Source organism: Triticum aestivum, chromosome 7B (genome assembly GCF_018294505.1).
Source record: "Triticum aestivum cultivar Chinese Spring chromosome 7B, IWGSC CS RefSeq v2.1, whole genome shotgun sequence".
NCBI classification, from domain to species: domain Eukaryota; kingdom Viridiplantae; phylum Streptophyta; class Magnoliopsida; order Poales; family Poaceae; genus Triticum; species Triticum aestivum.
In genome coordinates, this window is record NC_057813.1 from 700,297,775 (window position 1) to 700,310,347 (window position 12,573).

The following is a 12,573-nucleotide window of genomic DNA, read 5'->3' on the forward strand; positions in this document are numbered from 1 at the left end:
TTCCGATTTTTTTGCTTGTTTTTGGCTTTTCAGAAAATCAATATCAAACGGAGAAAAAAATTGCAAGACTTTGGGTGATGTAATCTTCTTTTGCGGTGTGTTTGTTGGGATCCGACGAATTGTGGGTTTATGATCTAAATATTCATGAGAAATATTTGAGTCTTCTCTAAACTTATTTATGCATGATTGTTATAGCTTTGTATTTCTCTCTGATCTATTCGTTTGGTTTGCCAACTAGATTGATTTATCTTCAGTGGGAGAGGTGCTTTTTGATGGGTTCAATCTTGCGGTGCTCTATCCCAGTGATAGAAAGGGACAAGACGCGTATTTGCACTATTACCATTAAGGATAAAACGATGGGGTTTATTCATGTTAGCTTTGTCTACATCATGTCATCTTGCTTAAGGTGTTACTCCATTTTTATTAAGTTAATACCCTAGATGCATGCTGGATAACAGTCGATGGGTGGAGTAATAGTAGTAGATGCAGGTAGGAGTCGATCTACTTGTCTCGGACGTGATGCCTATATACATGATCATTGCCTTGAATATCATCATAACTATGCACTTTTCTATCAACTGGCCAACAGTAATTTGTTTACCTATCATATGCTATGTGCTTGAGAGAGAAGCCTCTAGTAAAAAGTATGGGCCTCGAGTCTACTTTTATCATATATAAAACACAAAAATACCTTGCTGCAATTTTTTATTTCCTTTTTATTTTATCTTTGCAATTTATCTATCTACCACTACAAGATTTAATCCTTGCAAGTAACCACCAAGGGGCTTGACAACCCTCTTGTTTGCGTTGGGTGTGACCGTGCAAGTATTTGCTTTTGTGTGTGCAGATGCTACTAACTAGGTTCTGTGTGATTCTCCTACTAGATTGATAACCTTGATTCTTAATTGAGGGGAATACTTATATTGCATCTCCTCTCCTCTTCGAGGAAATCTCAACATACACTACAAGAAATATGTCAACTTGTGACCACCACTATTGGTCACTGAAAGGTCATAGTTTTTCATTTGCGACCTTTTTGTGACCAAAAACAGAAGGTCAAAAGCTGGTGGTCGTAAACTGAAATTAGTGACCTTCTTTGCGATATGTAAAAGGTCATTGGTTCCACGACCAAATTTTTGGTCACAAGAAACCTCTCCAGACCACGTAGGCATCCAGCATGGCAAGCTGATGTGGCACAAGAATTAGCCCAGTCCGATTCAGTGTTTTACATGGGCGAGCCAAACAATTCAACCTATTTGTGTTTTTTCTATCTGTCAATTTTTGGTTGGGTTCATGGGCCAAGCCCAATATTGCAGCCTTTTTATTGTTGGGCCATGGCCTTTTTGTCTAAACTATTTCATTTTCCTTTTTTATTAAATGGGTCCACTAGTCAGATGGGTCCCAATTGTCAGGTTCTTGTAACTGGGTCCCATTTTTCATGTTCTGGTTAGTGGGTCCCATCGACCAGGCTCATATTCTTCATATTTCAACCAGTATTTAAATTGCTAGGCAAAAAGCACACATATACTTCAAATCAGAGCAACTAGATCACATATACTTCAAGCTCTATACGTGCCAATACATGACCATGTGTAATATAGTACTTTCAAGCTCTACAAGTGTACTAACGAGCTCTACAAGTGTAATACAGTACTGCTTTACAAGAAAATGACAACATGCCAGACTCGCTGGACGACTGTAGTTAGATGAACAACATGACAGACTCGCTGGATGACCGTAGTCAGATGAACAACATGCCAGACTCACTGGACGACCGAAGTCAGGGCTGGCAACAAACAAAACTGCAACATGGCTTCCTGTGTCACCCTGTTACATGAATGAGAGAAGAATAAGAAAAATTGGGGCAAATATATTGAACATACCATTCAAGAAAATGACATTTATTTAGAATGATAACACAAATTGAGCTAGTGCCATGCTTTTTGTCCTCCAACTAGTTAAAATGAGATACCCATACATACAAGAAAACAGATACATAATATGAATATGCATGGCTCAAGTGCAAGTCATGCAAAAAACTTCAGCAGGCTCTCTTCAATTGTTCAACTTAAATGGGTGGTTTTGATCAAATATTATCGATTCAACACTTGGCATCACTAAACTACAAGTCCAAAGCATCATAAGCACTAGACAGAAATCACCATGGCCAGAACATAACTTAGCAGAAGGGGTGTGTGGTCATGGACACACGCAGAGCAAGATAATAGAGCAAGAGACAGCAAAAGAGAGGATTGGTTGCTTACCAGCTATGCTATGCTAGAGCACAAAAAGAGTTACTGGAGTGGGAGGCCTGCGAGTGGAAGAAGAATCATTGCATGGTGGCGTGTCTCTGTCTTGCACCTGCGCGTGTTAGAAAGTGCACCCATCAGGGAACCAAGCATATACATGACATGTCGAAAGAATAAATACCATGGCAGCAATGAAATTAAACACCAACTGCCAACAGTACTACTGTTGTCGACTTGCTTGGATCATCACAAACCAACTAGTATAGCAGTTGGCACACGAAAGTAGCAGCAGTACATGCACCTTCTAGGTTCACATTGCACTTTCTTATCAGGTTTGCAACAAAAGGAAGAAAGAAAGAAAGAAACAACATTCTCAGACGCACCAAGACATGAACTTGATAGCATAATATTCCCAGTCAGCCACTTAACTGGATCAATTCCCAACAAGCAAGACACAACAAAATATTAAAAAAGAAAACACAAAGTGATCAGAAGTGATTTTGAATATAACATTCGCCCTGGCAGAAGACTCTGTCAATAAAAGGCACTTGTGAGTTCAACTAACTTGTGGACTGATATTGCTCAAGTTTCTTAATAGACTTACAATGTTTAGCTTCCAGAAATTAAATCACAAAGTTTAGCTTACAGAAACAAAATTATAAGGTTTTCTATCTACAATCAGTACAAACTTGACAGTGCTACAAGTGCTAATGATCCAACAGCGTCCCAGCTCCACACATCCTAGTACTGAATTTCCTCACACGTGATAGTGCTACAAGCAAGCAAGCAAGCGAACATGCAAATACAACTAGTAGTCTGGTTGTCTAATGAATGGGATACATGATTCTACTCAAATAAATTGACAAGGTTTTCTTCTTCTTTTTTATAGTTAATGACAACCAGTCATCAATCAAGCAAGCAACATCACATTGGTACAGCAGTTAGCATCATTCAACATATATGGGGTGTGAGCAGTCAACACCTACTAATTTTATTTTATTTGTTTGCATCGAGTCAGCACCTACTAGATGGGATGGAAATGCATCTTTTGTATTAGTTCTGGAGCATGCGTGTATTATTAGCAATGAAAGCAAGGGTCGACACTAGTGAAATAGCAGATCACGTCGCTTGTGCGAGGCTAGGCGAGGCGAAGAGCAGCTCCTCGCTCTTGGCGCTGAGCTTGACGAGGGGAGGGCGGCTCAATGGAACCCGCGACAACCCGACCTGTGTAAATCATAAGGTCTTGATTAGATATAAACGGTAGTACTGAATGATAGATATAAACATTAGTATTGCGTGAGCTCATTTTTTTGCAACGATAAGCATGTCCTAAACCGCCACTGTGAGATCGTTGAAGTACTAGATGCCAGAATGTGAGAATGGATAAAATAGAACATGAATGTTCTCAAGTGGCATGAAGTGAGAGAGCAGGTAGTCAGAATGACGGGGCATGTTAGCTGCCAAAACAGATTCAGACTAACTGCATGTCCACACGGACAGGCCATTCCCAAGCATTTTAAGACACTTTGACCAAACATAACAAACTCATGCAGTAACCACATTGAGCATCTAAAACAGGAAGTGGCATGAACAAGAATCAATTGTTTACCTCACCAGGTGTCTATCATAGCATACAAATTCAGCATTTTCGATGAAAATGGCCTACAAGATGCCTGATGCTAACTTTAATTGTAGAAATTTCCTACTAGTAGCAACCAAATACGCATGCTAAGATCACTGAGTTGAACATCAGCATGTAATGGAACGCCTGGTATTGATATGCAAGAGTACGACTAAGCGCAAAGAAGAGTAAAACTATCCTTGCATGGCCAGTACAGCACTGGAGAAACTCATGACAAACTCCAACAATTTGAGCATAGATGGAGAAACTGAAACTGCAGAACCATCCATTATTCTTATACACAACTCAAACACAAATCCATGGCGACGTAGCAACATATTCATAGGCGACTCGAGAAATTCAATGAAGAATTCCATACGGGGAGCCAGAGAGGAGAGGCGCTTGGATGGGTACCTCGGGTAGGGGAACATGCCGAGGATGTAGCCGGCATTCCGTCGAGCACCAGGGGCGGGCTCTGGTTGGCGCAGGACACCTAAACCGGCGCTGCGCTCGTCCCGGACCAGCGGCTATAGGGTGCGGAGCCGTTGTACTCGAAGATCTGCGCGGGGGCGAGGGGAGCGGGCCATCAGGCGGGCTGGGAAATCAATATCTTCCCCACCATGTTTGCATCAGTGGTTGTGGAGAGGAAGAACACCAGAGGTAGGGAGAAGAAGAAGAAGAAGGTGAGGGGTCTGACCTACTGCTGCACATCTTGCAGGCTCGCCATGGCCATGGCCATGGGAGTAAGAGATGGGCCGCCTAGGGTTCCGGGCGCTGTCGAGGAGGTTGGACGCGGCGGACCTCCATGTTGACCGGAGAGGAGAAGAGGCGGGGCTCCAGCTGGCGGCTACCTCAACCGCGGTGGCTCCTCCGCACTCACCAGAGAGGAGACGAGCAGTGGCACCTGTGTCGAGGAAGAAGGCCGGTGCGGGAGCAGCCGTCTTTGTCGCCGGATTGGGGATCGCCGGAAGTGTAGGTGGATCTGGATCGAGGAGAGGGAGGCCGCGCGCTAGATCTTGCCGGAGGGGAGGGAGGGAGGAGCACTCTGGATCTTGCCTGAGGGGACGGAGGGAGGAGCACTCTGGATCTTGCCTGAGGGGAGGGAGGAAGGGAGGAGAGCGAGGGGAGGGGTGGGTGGCGGCGAGGGGAGGGGAGGTGGGAGTGATCGGGGAGCGCTAGGGTTCGCTAGGGTGTGCGGGGGACGAGGGAGGAGTGCAGGCTAGGTGGGGTGAGAAGGCGAGGGGGGAGCGTTGCCGTTGGATCCGGGTGGATTGGACGATGCTCGATGCATGATCCGTGTGACATGCTTGTAAACCAATCAAAACAGAGTACATGTGTGCGACGTCCATGACCATCTAAGTAGGTCGTAATCAGCTAAAAAAGTGCAGATCTCTTTGGCTAAGAGAGCCGACTTTTTTGGCGCCGTCTTTCGACGGTTCCCCTCCGTCGGCGACTTCTTGGTCGTCGGTGATGAGGAGGGTCGTCGAATCCCGCGTGTGTTCATCATTTTAGCTTTAGGTTTTAGGGTCCTAGTAGCTTAGGTTTTTTGATCATTCGACGTCTCGACTTCGGGGGCGGGGGCGGCAATACTGAATAAAGAAGCTCGGGATTTTTATCCGGCAAGGCCGCCAGCAAGGACCTCAACACGTATAAGAGTAGGGCATCGAGGAGGTGGTCGCGAGTGAGGAGGTCGTCATCGTCACCTTCCCGGTGACTGAAGACCCGTAGTCATACCCGCCGTTTTGACAACATTTTGAGAGAAATTAAAAAAACAAAAAAAACTTTCACATTGTGGCATTATATCTGACCTAGTTTACAGGAAAAATAATAAACTTTGAATACGGTGAATAATACACTTTGACTATGGTAAATGTCTTAATAATAAACTTTCAAGCTAGATGATCAATCTTATGGTCACATTCATGGCATAGTTTGTTCAAATGATCTCATATTGTGCACAAGGGTGCATATTGGAATGAAAAACAATGTTGCCTAAGGAAGTATTCATTTTTCTTTCCACGAAAAAATCATTTTCCATTTTTCGAGTGCCCAAAATGAGGTTTTTTGTGAAGGACCTACCAAATATTTGTTGCAAAATTGTACCAAATCAATTTTATAAAATACTAGGACATATTCAATGCACAATTGACCAAATGGTTGGGTGTAAAAAGTTTTGATCCACCTCTCGTGAAAAGGACAAATTTCTGACGATTCAGTAGGAAGCGGGTCAAATTTGAACTGTGGTTGCCTCATAGTTTGCTATTTATTTTTTCCAAAAATCATTTATAGGTACGAAAGTATCTATTTAATCAGAGAAACACCAAAAAAATCCAAGATTCAACCATTAGCTAGGAACGGTCATTCCCGCCGTTTTGACCACATTTTGAAACGAACATAAAAAATGCAAAAAAAATCAAAAAATTGGAAAACCTTCGCATTGTGTCATTATATGTGACCAAGTTACCAGGAAAAATAATAAACTTGTAATACGACGATTATTTTAAAAAAGTGTTCTCATAAATGAGCTATCATGTGTGAACATTCATGGATTTCAACCCAAACGCTCAATCTCATGGCCACATTCATGGCATAGTTTGTTCAAATGATCTCATATTGTGCACAAGGGTGCATCTTGGAATTATAAACAATGTTGCCAAAGGGAGTTTTCATTTTCTTTGCACGGAAAATTCATTTTCCATTTTTCGAGTGCCCGAAATGAGGTTTTTTTGTGAAGGACCTACCATATATTTGTTGCAAAATTGTACCAAATCAATTTTATAAAATACTAGGACATATTTAATGCACAATTGACAAAATGGTGGGGTGTCAAAGTTTTTGATCCACCTCTGGTGAAAAAGACAAATTCCCGCCGATTCAGTTGGAAGCGGGTCAAATTTAAACTGCAGCTGCCTCATAGTTTGCTATTTATTTTTTTCAAAAATCATTTTTAGGTACATAAGTATCTATTTAATCAAAGAAACATCAAAAGTTTTCCCAGATTCAACCACTAGCTACGAACGGTCAAGCCCGCCGTTTTGATCGCATTTTGAAACAGGCATAAAAAATTCAAAAAAATCAAAAAATTGGAAAACCTTCGCATTGTGTCATTACATGTGACCAAGTTTCCAGGAAAAATAATAAACCTGTAATACAGAAATTATTTTAGAAAAGTGTTCTCATAAATGAGCTATCATGTGTGAAGATTCATGGATTTCAACCCAAACGCTCAATCTCATGGCCACATTCATGGCATAGTTTGTTCAAATGATCTCATATTGTGCATAAGGGTGCATCTTGGAATTCCAAACGATGTTGCCAAAGGGAGTTTTCATTTTCTTTGCACGGAAAATTCATTTTCCATTTTTTGAGTGCCCGGAATGAGGTTTTTTTGTGAAGGACCTACCATATATTTGTAGCAAAATTGTACCAAATCAATTTTTTAAAATACTAGGACATATTTAATGCACAATTGACAAAATGGTTGGGTGTCAAAAGTTTTGATCCACCTCTGGTGAAAAAGACAAATTCCCGCCGATTCAGGTGGAAGCGGGTCAAATTTGAACTGTAGCTGCCTCATAGTTTGCTATTTATTTTTTCCAAAAATCATTTCTAGGTATATAAGTATCTATTTAATCAGAGAAACATCAAAAGTTTTCCAAGATTCAACCACTAGCTAGGAACGGTCAAGCCCGCCATTTTGACCGCATTTTGAAACGGGCATAAAAATTTCAAAAAAATCAAAAAATTGAAAAACCTTCGCATTGTGTCATTATATGTGATCAAGTTTCCAGGAAAAATAATAAACTTGTAATACGGTAATTATTTTAAAAAAGTGTTCTCAGAAATGAGCTATCAAGTGTGAAGATTCATGGCTTTCAAGCCAAGTGATCAATCTTATGGCCACATTCATGGCATAGTTTGTTCAAATGATCTCATATTGGGCACAAGGGTGCATATTGGAATGGCAAACAATGTTTCCTAAGGAAGTTTTCATTTTCTTTGGACGAAAAAACCATTTTCCATTTTCTGAGTGCCTGAAATTAGTTTTTTTGTGAAGGACCTACCATATATTTGTTGCAAAATTGGACCTAATCAATTTTATAAAATATTAGGTCATATTTAATGCACAATTGACAAAATGGTTGGGTGTCAAATTTTTTGATCCACCTCTGGTGAAAAAGACAAATTCCCGTCGATTCAGCTGTAAGCGGGTCAAATTTGAACTACAGCTGCCTCATAGTTTGCTCTTTATTTTTTCCAAAAATCATTTCTAGGTAAATAAGTATCTATTTAATCAGAAATACATGGTTTGATGGCGAGACATCGAGGTTTGGACGGTGGCCGAGGGCCCCAACTCTAGAGCGCGTAAGCTCGCATGCCCGCCGCATGACCGTGGCGTTGCCATGTCACTACTAGGGAAAACCTTATACACAAAATGTTATCAGTAGCGCTGTACAAAATCATACGCTACTGCTACTTAGTAGCAACACGCGTAAATAAACCGCGCTACTGCTATGACTTTAGCAGTAGCGCGTACTAGCAAAAAGCGTTGCTGCTTTGTTTGACCTGGGCGCACATGGCTAGCCCAAACTAGCAGTAGCGCGTATACTGGCCCAGCGCTACTGCTACTCTCCTTAGCTGTAGCACGCTTACGTGTAAGGCGCTACTGCTAACGGAAATAAAATAAAGTGAAAACAAGTAGAAAAGTAAACGAAAATGAAAGAAATAGAAAAAGGAGAAAGGAAAAAAAATGTAAAGAAAAATAAAAGAAAAAAGGGAAAAAAGGAGAAAGGAATAGCAGTAGCGGGTTTCAGGAAACGCGCTGTAGCTAAGTTAGCTATAGCGCATTTTCGGAAACACGCTACCGTTACGTTTCACTTAAACAACGGTTTTCCTCCCGCCCCCCGACCACCACACACTTCTTCCCCAAATCCCTCGCCCTCGCCGCCGTCTCCCCAATTCGCCGTCGCCCCACTTCGCCGCCGTCTCCTGCCGGCGTGGATGCCCACAACCTCATCGTCTTCCCCCGAGGCCGCTGTCATCCTCACCGCCGCCGCCCGAGGCCGCCCTCAGCCTCACCGCCGCCGCCTGAGGCCGCCCTCGACGTCACTGTCGGCGCCCTCGACCTCACCGCCATCCGAGCCCGCCCAGGACCGCCATTGCCCATGCCCGAGCCCGCCCTCTCCACCCCTGCCTCCGTCACCGAGCACCTCCCCGCCACCGTCTCTCCCCTCTCTGTAAGTCCCCCACCCCTCCCCCCACTCCTCTCTCTGCATTTTAGAGAAAAAATTAGTAGAGCAACAGTTTGTTTATAGCAAAAAATTTAGTTTAGAGCAAAGGATGTTAAGTAGTAGATGTTAGAGCAAAAATTAGTTTAGAGCAAAAAATTTGGTTTAAAACAAAAGTTAGTTAGGGCAGTAGGGTTTAATTAGGGTAGATGCTGCTTGTATAGTATATAGTGATACTAGTAGATGTTAATTAGGTTAGGGCAATAGTGCTACTAGTAGATGTTAATTAGATGTTTTTCAGTTAGGGCACTAGAGTTTTGCTAGGTTAATTAGGTTAGTAGTGTTGCTAGTAGTAGTGGTACAGTAGGTTAATTAGGTGATGTTAAATGAATAACCTAAATGAATGAAATTAGTAGTTAACTGAATTTTTTTCCTTTCATCATTATAGAGCACTAAAGTTAACTAAATTTTATTCTATTAGTAGTTAAATGAATTTTCTTCTACACATTGTTTTTGAATTAGCTTGTGAAATTTGGACATGTGGTTGCTCGTGTATATTTGGACATGTGTTGCAGTGTCTAAGAGGGATATTTGAACACTGTTTCCAGGGAATGATGCTGAGTGGCCTATGTTTTGCCGTAATGTTGATACATTTATGTTCCGGCAAATTTCAGGTTCTCGATTTGTCCACTTTTTAGCAAAGGTCATGCCGAAATTTTCCGTGAATTTTGGCATGACTTGTGCTACAAACTAGGACATATCGAGTGCCCGGGATTTGCCGCACCAGGAAGGAGTCAACATTCCTGCAAAACAATAGGCCTTTTTTATGTCATTATTAATTTTATTAGGTCTAGAATTAATTTACTAGATTTAATCATAGGAAACATGGCTAGCAACGATGAAGGACAGGGTTCTGGTGATTGCGACGACGTCTATCGGGCGGCAGACGAATTTTTTAGCCTTACCAACGATCAACCGATGTTGTTGCTGGGCCCACCGGTGGCATCGGGGACTGAGACCGACACGCAGACCGGTGCTGAGACTGAGACCGGCGCTGAGGTTCAGACCGGCATCGAGACCGGCGCTGAGACCGGTGCTGCCTCGGGGAGCAGAGCTGGTGTAGAACCGAAAGCAAAGAGGCAACGGGTTCCTAACAAACTCAGGACTACTAGACTGGTGGTAATAGAGGTGGACGATGGCAATTTTGAGCCAAAGGCGCCTGAGGACGCGCACGTGCTACATCAATCAAATAGGCTGCATCGTACGGACAACCGCCACCATCAACGATAAGAAAATTCAGAAGATAGAAAATATGAGGAGCTCCCTCCTAAAGAAGTTTCACCAGATATTCTTGTTCCCTGGCCGGAATGAGAAGGATTATGAAGATCCAGACAAGGACCCGGCAATGAAGAAGATAAACAAACACACCATGACCAAGTTTAGCGATGCGTTGGCCGCCTGGAAAAATCGAGTGAAAGCAAAGATCATCGACAAGGAACCCTACTCCGAGATTGTAAAGGATAATCCGACAATCATGGAAGAGCAGTTTCAAATGTTCAAGGAGGCTTGCAAGGCCGAAGCTGCAAAAAAAAGTCTAAGTACGTGAAGGGGCTTCAAAATAGGAACATTGGGAGCCACCACCTCGGAAGCCGTGGTTACGGCGGAAAGAGGTCCAAATGGGCCAAGGAGGACGTGAAAGCCGCGAGTCTGGGCATCCCAGACCCCTTGGCGGATTTCACCGTCCCGCAGGAGCGTGACGTCCTGAGGGCCCGGCACCGTTGGGACCCAGTGAAGAAGGTTTACGAGACAACACCGGTCATTACGGAGTTCATGAGACTGCTAGTAATTTTAGTTTCTGATCAATTCGACTACACACGTTAGTCATATTTTAAACGATCCTTGTGCCTTTTGCAGAGAGAGCAGCACCGGATTGCGGCAAGCGACTCACCGTCTGAGGCATTGGCGAGGCCCAAGTGGGACACTCCATTCAACCGAGCGTTGAACATATTGAAATGACAACCGGTGGATACTCGACCGTCGTATGGACGCGTGCACGGTGTCGGAGACGGCGCCACGTGGAAGAAGTACTACCGTGAGACCACGGAGGAGAGAGAGGAAAGACGGAGGTTAACTGAAGAAAACATCGACAAGAAGGTTGAGATTGCGGTTGAGAAGAAATCATCTCAGACAGTCACAACAGCGGTAGCTGCTGCAAAACAGGTGGTTGCAGATATGTCTACTTCCTTGGTAACGGGCGTTTTCACTTAGACAAGGCAAAATCCAGAAAAAAAATGTAGTGGACTTTCCCCTTGCTGACTTCTTGGGAGCACCGGCTCCCGCACCTGCTCCCGCACCGACTCCCGCACCGGACGTGCTCGGTGGTGCCTCGTCTTTGGCTGAGCTCGACGCCCTCACGGTATCTGTCACACCGGCCCCCTTCAATATAAATGTATAATCTCCCACTTCCATTGCCTTTTGGATGTCTCACGTCGCAGACTTTTCTTTGCAGGCCGACGAAACCCCGTGCACCATAGTATACACCATCGGCGAATAGAAGGTGGACGTGGGGAAGGCGACGATAATGGAGCCGAAGGAACCATTGTTCCACAGCCGGCCGATCCCCCCGAACGTCTTCAAGGTTTCCGTGGCCAGTGTCAAATGGGCCACGAGAATTTTCCTCCTCTAATACTAGTGGGGGATGACGACGAGACCCCACGGCGGCTTGGTGATTGTTGCAATGGGTGGGTCTTGTTGTGGCCAAAGAGTCTGCTTCGTCTGGAGGCGGCCGGGAGCACACCCACGAGCACGCAGCCTCAGCAAGGTATGAACATCAACACCCCACCTACCCAATTAGTGTCAGGTGTCGGGTTGGGTGATAGCGGACAGGGTAAGGAGGAGGCTCCATTAGTCGCTGATGACGTCGCCATGGATGAGGATGAGGATGACGATGGAGCTGAACAATATGTCAATACTGGCGCCTCCTCAGGGTTTGAGCGTCATGAGTCGGTGCCTAAATTACCGTGTCAACGTATTATGGATGACCTTCCGATAGTAAAGAAGTCTAGGAAGAGAGCGAGGAAAGGCAAGAAAGCTGATTCTATGATCCAACCGCCTCAGCAGCCTCGGCTTCAGGACCGTATAGATATCCCCGATGCGGATAAATGGCATATCCCCGGTCAACCAATCCTACCTGCAACAGCGCTACGGGCCAGATTCGGCGATCTAAGGAGACTTCATGACAATGTGCTGCGGGTAGAGAAAGGCCTCATCGCGTTGAAAGATCCTGGATACCCACTCTACATGGTTAACGTTCCGCGGCAAATGTCGTACATCTACAGCTTCCCCGCGGATAAGTTCTTCCTCCGATTCGATTACATATTCGACATGTTTCACATGAAGAAGCTGGATTTTACGTTTGTCCGCCATTATGCCTTGCACATGAACTAGATCATTGGGGTTGAGTAGATACGTCATA